General features: G+C 34.2%; 1 protein-coding gene across 4 annotated transcripts in view; it reads right to left on the bottom strand.

Moving 5' to 3' along the window:
- Positions 1 to 507: 507 nt before the first annotated feature.
- Positions 508 to 8,108, bottom strand: part of LOC148031693 (phospholipase A1-Igamma1, chloroplastic-like) — a 41,124-nt gene continuing 33,523 nt past the window's right edge. The window contains exons 3-4 of one of the 4 annotated variants that reach the window (XR_015691934.1): positions 7,909 to 7,989; positions 989 to 1,122 (exon numbers count right to left, since the gene is read on the bottom strand). The gene's annotated coding sequence lies outside the window, so the exon portion shown is untranslated. The other 3 variants (XM_087685265.1, XM_087685267.1, XM_087685264.1) reach the window with 3 other exon arrangements.

Below are 8,108 nucleotides of genomic sequence, written 5' to 3'. Positions count from 1 at the left end.
ATGAATATTAATCACATTAAACTTACAAGCACATTGAAATATAAAGTCATAAATAAACATCACATTTATTATTAGGATTACATAATGCATGTGAATCCGTATAGAAACACACAAAATATCTAAGATTATGGAGTTCCAAAATACAAAAGTACATTGTTAATTAGGATGGATTTTCAATCTTATTCACAATGAGATCAATTCTCACCAAAGTATATAATTTAATGTCCATATCAATATCTAAAGCTACATTAAACAAATTAATCCAACTACTAGTATTTGAGCTACTCATTGTCATTATCATCAACAAGTTTAGTGCTGATCTTTGCTTTCATTAGCCACACAAACATCATCAACTAATTTAATGACTAACTCAATGACAAAACTCAATAACATCACCACTATCACCATGCAACACTCTATCAGCATCAGAAATACCATCACCAAACTAAAAAGAGCTATCTAAACTCTCTTCAAAAGACAACAAACTCAAATCAACATCATCATTATCAAGGGAAACACTTGAAAATCCTATGATACTACAAGATAAAGAGGACTTAGGAGAGCCCTCCCCCTCATCTTCATCATTGTAAAGATAAAACCCATTTTTCTCCTCTTTGAGAGAAGTGTTTGATGATATACATTCATCTGTCTCTTGTGCAAGCATGCATGTCTTCTCTTTCACATATGGAACACTATGGAATCTTGGAGATACATAAGAAGCCAAATCTTGTATCCTTTTCCACAATGAATACAAGACATAGCTATAATCCACATAAGTGCAACCTAGCTCCCTTATCACATTAAGATGCACCAAGTATAAACCTTGAAAATTTTTTCATACTTGATTAGTCATAGTAGAACCTAGAGGATGAATAAAGAAGAAATTCTTTAGAGACTCTAACATGTTTTCACCAATTGCTAACAATATCATCTAGTATGTAACTCGTAACTTCCTCCCCGTAGCCTTTGAATCCTTGGATAGCAAAATCTGCATTTACCTCATCATTTACTAAACCACATTGTTGCATGCATTGTTCAGCATAAGAAATCCATGCATCTATATCATCATCTATGTTCCCATATGTCATGTGAGAAGTGTAAGGAGAAAACCCCAGAGACAACCTACCAAGAAAACGCTAAACACCAATGAGGATATGTGCCTTGGTAATAACCTCAAAATAACTCAAATTATGTCCATCAAAATCCTTGAAGCAACCTGGGATAAGGCACAGATGCAAAGCAACTAGAAAAGTTCACCCTAAAACCACAATCCAACCACTCAAGCAAGGCTTCATAATTTGAAGTTTAAAAGATATCTCATGTATCATTTAATCAATGTAAGCAAGCACATCTAAGTTGTGAACCACTTCCTCATGAGATTTAATCATAAAAGGGGAACTGTACTTGCAAGTACTCTTTCTTGACTACACTAAAGAAGATGTCACAGTATGATTTCGTTAATAAAATTCACCATCTCCCAATTCTTAATAAAGAAACATGAGCTTCTCAATCCCTCAAGATAATTTAAATAAACTTAGCCTAGACTAAATTAAAATAACATGATAATCAAGAAATGACTATTGAATCGAATGGCCATAGCCATGCCATAAATGAAAATGTATTAAATCTACATAACAATGAAGCCATATCTAGATGATATCAAAGGTACAATGAGAATCATGGATGAGAGGCTACTACAAGAAATCCACCTTTTGTTATGGTGGGCATTGAGTGCTATGATGGGCATTGAGTATTCACCCTCAATATTAATGGGGAAGGCAAGAACCCTCGAGCTCTAAGAAATGGAGAAATTTATAAAATGTGCTAAGAGATGTTTTCAATGAAACACTCTTGCATTTTATACTTACGAGGACCAATTAAGATAATTGTCTCTAAGCTAAAGGGTACAAAAATTATTTTATTGTAATTCATCCCTACCCTAAAATTTTGTCCTCAAAACATGAAAATGAAAAAGATAAATGAATGGTAGAAATGAATAGATAAGGCCCTACAATGCTCACGTAGCCTTGTAGAAGCCTCATCAAGATCAAACATTGAGTTTTTGAAATTTTTTCTTGAACAAGATAGCTGTAGAAAATGACCCATAACTTTTTATAGACATGTCAAATTGGTGCACATGAGGTATAGAAATGAAGTATACTTTAGTAGGTATCCATCCATGCCTTCAAAATACAATTTTGACATGAGTAGACCAATTATTTTGAGTGCAAAATTTTTATATATCAAGATGTCCACCATTCAACAAGCTAGTATTCTCATGAAGAAGCCATGGAAATTGTTCCAAATACAAAGCATGCTACGTGAAAGATTCTTTCATAGGCAATCCCTTCCATGATGATATGGTTCCTTAGAACCTTCTTCCACTTGTTGCTAATAATCCTCTCGAGTTCATAGATGATTAATCTATCCTCAACAAGGGAAGGTAGTTCTTCAAGAACTTGTATATCATGACCCATATAGCTTTTAAGTTGAAAGACATGAAAAACATTATGAATATGGATGGTTGAAGGAAAATCAAGTTGTTAGGCAAGATCTCCAACTTTTATTGAAATTTGATATGGATGATGATAGCGATGAGCAAGCTTATTATGTCCACCTTAAAGAGAAGCATAATGGGACTTATATACTTTCAAGAAGACTCATTCTCCCTCTTCAAAGTCTACATGCCTTTGCTTATCATCAGTGTAAGATTTCATAGTCTCTTGGGATTTTTGTATATTTTCCTTATATTGCTTCATTAGGAACTCCATCTTTTCTGGTCTTCCTTGGCAAGGGGATTCACTTCATCATGAAACAATACTAAAGGTACTTGAACCTTGTAGCCATATAAAGTCTCAAAGGGTGACATGCCTATCCTCATGTGGTATGTGTTGTTGTAAACAAAACTCTGCAAGATGAATCCACTAATCCCATGTATTTTGTGTGTTATGGTAAAAGTATCATAAGTAGACTTTCAACAACTTATTGACTCTTTTAGTTTGACCATCGATTTGTGGGCAATGAGCTATACTTAGAGTTAATTTTGTTTCCATGAAAGTAAAAATACTTTTCCAAAAATTTCCATGAATTTTGTATGTCTATCAAAAACAATCTTCATAGGTAAATGATTAAATTTGAAAACTCCTTCCATGAATTGATCTATCACTTGTTTGATTGAATACTAGACTTTTGGTGGGTATAAAATGGGCTGATTTGGTAAGATGGACAACCATAGAAAAATACTATTCTAACCTTGCTTAGTCGTAGGTAATCCTATAATAAAGTCCATGCTAATATTAGTCCATTTACCATGTGAAATGGGTAATGGCTAAAGTAGACCATTAGGCAACAAATTGGAATCTTTATTATGTTGGCATGATAAGCATTGCATCACAAATTTTTTGACATATTTCCAATAAAAGCATTTATGGATATTATCAAAGGTTTTAAACAAACCGGTATGCCCTTGCCAAAGGAGAAGAATACATCTCTTGTAAGATCCCTTGGTTAAAAGATGTCTGAGGTGTCAAATATACTTTGCCTTTGAACCAAAGAAGTGGATTTTTTGCTTGTAGATGTGGATTTCCATTTCTTTGTCATCCAACTTTCTACTTTCATAGGCAATAATACCATGTTCTTGGCATATAACAGTCCCAATACATACTAGCATCAACATAGATAGTGAATTCTATAGAAAAGTCTCACCACACAAAAATAGGTGTTGAAATAAGGAGACTTTTTAGCTCATCAAATCTCTTCATGGTTGTATTATCCCAATAGAAAGTATCTTTCTTTAATCTATCAATGAGAGGAGTTGATAGATGTGCATGATTCTTAATGAATCTCTGATAGAGAGAGGATAGTCCTAGAAATCCTCTCAATGAAGTAAAATTTTATGGTATGAGCCCATCTTTAATGCATTTTACCTTCTTTGGATCCACCCCAATCGCTTATTATCCACAATATGATGCAAATATTCTATCTCACTAGCCATAAAAGTATACTTGCTTTCCTTTGTAGAAAGCTTGTGTTGTCTCAATGTAAGAAGGATTGCATGGTCATGTTGTAAATGATCCTCTCTATTTCTATTGTATATGAGGATATAATCATTTACCAAGACAAATCTATATAAGATTAACTATAAAACATTGTTCACAAGAACCTAGAAAGTAGTAGGTGCATTGGAAAGTCCAAATGGCATAACCAAAGAATGGTAGAGACCCCTTTTTATTCTAAAAGCCATCTTGTACTCATCACCCTCCTTTATCCTAATTTGGTGGTAGCTTGACCTCAAGTCAATCATGGTAAACACATTTTCATCCTTGAGCTCATCCAACAAATAATCAATGTGGGGAATTGGGTACCTATTTTTTATAGTGCTCTTGTTGAGGCTCCTATAATCAATGCACATCCTATAGAATTCACCTTTCTTCTTAACAAGGAGCACAAGAGAAGAAAAGGGTGACTAACTAGGTTGAATAAACCCCATTTCTAACAAGTCCTTAACTTGTTTCTCCAATTCTTCTCTTTCATACTTTGACAACCTAAAAGGGGATTAGTTAGGTTTAGTGCCAAGTGTGAAAGCAATATGATGTTCCACTTCTCTCTTAGGTGGTAATGATGTAGGAGGTTGAAATATGTCTTTAAACTCTTCTGAAAGTTTACAAAGACATGGATCACACTCTCTTTAGGTGCTAAAGATTGCTGATTTTCATCCACCTTTGAGAGAAAAAGTGCAAAAATGCAAGATATTGCATTGATCTCTCTCTTCATATTCTTTTTGTTGATTACTTCTGCTTATTTTCTCTCTATGCCATTAAGTGTTACTTGTTGCCCCTTCTAATTAAACTCCATAATCATGCAATTAAGATCCAAGAAAAACTTTCCAATCCCTTTAAGCTAATCAGAGTCGATAATAATGTCTATAGGACTGACCCATACCTAGCCTACAATCAAGTATGTCATAACGGTGCAAGACTATGATAGCCCAATAGGTGTCTGTAGGCATATATCATTGCTTAACTCTTGAGCTCCATTTGTTACATGCACCTTTAGTGGGGTGTCCATCTCTTGAGGTAATAACTTCAACTCAAATAATGATTTTGCATTGACAAAGCTATGTGCATTGCCAATATGAATAAGAATATGAGCAACCTTAGAATTAATCATGCCTTTGAGGCAAACTGTATTCTCTCCTTTATAATCCATCCAAGTATGTTGGGATATGGAACATAGCATGGGTGACCGTGCAAAAGCTGAAGAATTATCCAATGGTAATCCACCTAGATCAAATGGACCACCTCAATCGAATGGAAACCTGTTGACATCCTCTTGTACAAATTGATCATCATGGTCATGCACCTCATCACAACAGTTGCCTCATCTTGCATGTGACCTTCTTCATGGACTTTATCTTCATCTGAATCTTCTATGATCACCATATTAAAATTTGCACTTTTGTTTATGATCAGATTACCATTTTCTCCACATTTTCAGCTTGTCATTAGAGAAGAGTTTACTACTAATGGTATTGGGTGACTCTTTAGTTCCACTTTCATCTCTCTTTAAACTTTCTTTTGGATCAACACTATAGCTGAAGTTGTTCCCTTGCTTGGAAGTATATGATGTAGGGTATAAATATTTCTAAAAGTGTTTGAAGCCATGTTCTCATGTTTATAAGACTTTCTTTGCTAATTGAATGGATGTTCCAACCTTATTGGCGGAATTGAATGATAAATGGCTCTTATCTTGGGCTAAAAAGAGCTCACTTCCCTTCTATATTTTTTGCTATAGTGTTCAGCATACTATATTGTTGCATGTACATTTGCACACTTTACTACCCCCACCTCTACTGAAGGGTTTGGATCTAATCTAAAAGTATACTTATTCTTCTTGGTTGAATAAAAAATGCTCTCAACATATATGGAGAGGTTTAGAAACTAGCTAGAATATTCCCTAATTGTAGAACCTTGTTGTCTAAGATCATACCACTTCCTTTCCAACCTTTCTTTTTCCATTGGAGATACAAAAACCTGTGTTATGAGTAATTTAAAGTTCTCCCATGTAAAAAACTTTTCTAATTTTCATAATGTATCTCCACCATATATGTGTGTATCCCTCTAAGTGTAAAGTTGCAGAGCAAATCTTTGCCTCACCATGGCATGGATAGAGGATAATAAATTTTCAATTTATTAATCTATTCTTCAAGCTCTATTGGTAAGGGATTGTCCCTTGTGCACTGTGGTATGCTGATTTTCTCTTTATATCCTCTATCATAGTGGTAACGATGATCATTGTTATTGGGTAAAACACTTGATAATCGCCTTGGAGAGAGATTATCCAATATTATTTGTCCATGGTTATTGTTAAAGGGTTGCTAACCATTCTTCTTGTTGCCAAAAGAGTAATGACTAAGTGAGTTAGTTCCATGTGGTTGATGATTATGAGGGGGTTGAATAGGTGAAATGATTTCCTCAAGATCATCATCATGTTGAAATTTATTCTCTTTTCTTGAATCTTCATGAAGGTGTTAACCTTGTATACTCCTTGCATTAATAATTTTTGAGTGTTGTGGATAAAACTGCTTATAGAATAAGTTATACCATGAATGTCTTCTTCTTTTTCAACATGCTGAGCTTTTTCAGGCTGTCTATGATCCTTTGAAGATTCAAAGTTTGGCATTTCCTTACTCCAAGAGTTAGAAGGAGGTCGAAATGTTCCCTAACTCTTGATGGTCCACCTTGCTCATAGGTTGAGTGTATAAACTGATGGGCTGCCCTTGATTCACATTGTCATGTGGAATTGATATCCCATCATCATTGAAAGGTAGAGTGCTTTACCACTTATTACTCAATTTGCTAAGAATGGAGATCATCTTATCAAACTTACTGTCCATTATGCTATCCAAACTTCTCAAAGTGATTGATCATTTGTCCAAACTTGTCATCAATTGTTTTTTTCAATTGAATGATACCCTCATTCATGCATTGAATCCTCCAAGAAATTTTTTGGAATTCATATGAGTCATGTGATCCATTCACTTAAGACATATGTGCCTCATCAATAGGATCTCTTAGCCATTAAGTTTATTCATGCACATTGCCATCATTCCCATCATTTTGTCCATGATTTGTGGCCTTAATGAATGAGTTCATCTCTACTTAATAATCAACAAGTCTTCATTTATACTCTCCAATATTTTCTCTCTTATTCTTATTCTTGGCCATTTGAATGGGTGTAGTAAGAGAAGATTGTTTGTCAATAAGTGGGCTATAATAAGAGTTGTACCCCTTTAATCCTTGTGTTTATTTGCTCAAAATGCATATTAGTATGTGTAGGTAAATAAAATTTCTGAAATCTCAAGTTGTAATTGGATAAGGAGTAGTCCCAAATCAAAACAATGTACCATGCTTGTCTAGGAGTTGTTTTTAATGACCACCTATTAGAAAAATGGGCATAACTTTTTCTCTACAACTCCAATTGTCAAACTTTTTAATTAGAATCAAAGCTTGATTGTCCTGTAATGAGTATAAGAGTTCTATATCAGAATCAAAACGTCTTGTTCTAAATTTCACTTTTATATGATTGTCACAATTGTAACAATAGCATGTTTGACCCTATAATTGTATTGTTTGTCACTCTTGAACATTGGCATGCATCATACACCTATGTCCACTAAATTATAGCATGTGTACACTTCAAATATGTCAGAATCAAGCTAAAGGGATGAATTATTCATCATTTCATGATAGAGTCTCAATCAACAATGAGCAAGCATTCAATTTTCAGCATAAGTGGACTAGATTTATCAATCAAGTAAAGAGGATATACCCAGTTCAACCCCTCCTTCAGCAATTAGCTAAGCCTAAATAACTGGAATTGGAGAGATTAAAAATGAGTAGATCATACCTTGTTGATACTTGAAATTGATGCAGATTGCTCAGATAGATCAAATGCCTTCAAGATAGTTGATGGGAGCTCCATATAAGTCTGCCATTGATTAAGAAGTCACTTGAAGTCTTTAAGAAGCTTCAAGAATACCAATCTTGATCCATAGTTGCTTACATTGACTAGAAAATGACCAAATATCTATGAATATGATCCAATGC

The sequence above is a fragment of the Lygodium microphyllum genome, chromosome 9 (genome assembly GCF_053477565.2).
Source record: "Lygodium microphyllum isolate KBCC chromosome 9, Lygodium_microphyllum_v1.1.10, whole genome shotgun sequence".
Lineage (NCBI taxonomy): Eukaryota > Viridiplantae > Streptophyta > Polypodiopsida > Schizaeales > Lygodiaceae > Lygodium > Lygodium microphyllum.
Note: the sequence above shows the minus strand (reverse complement) of the source record. Positions and strands in the feature narration are given on the sequence as shown.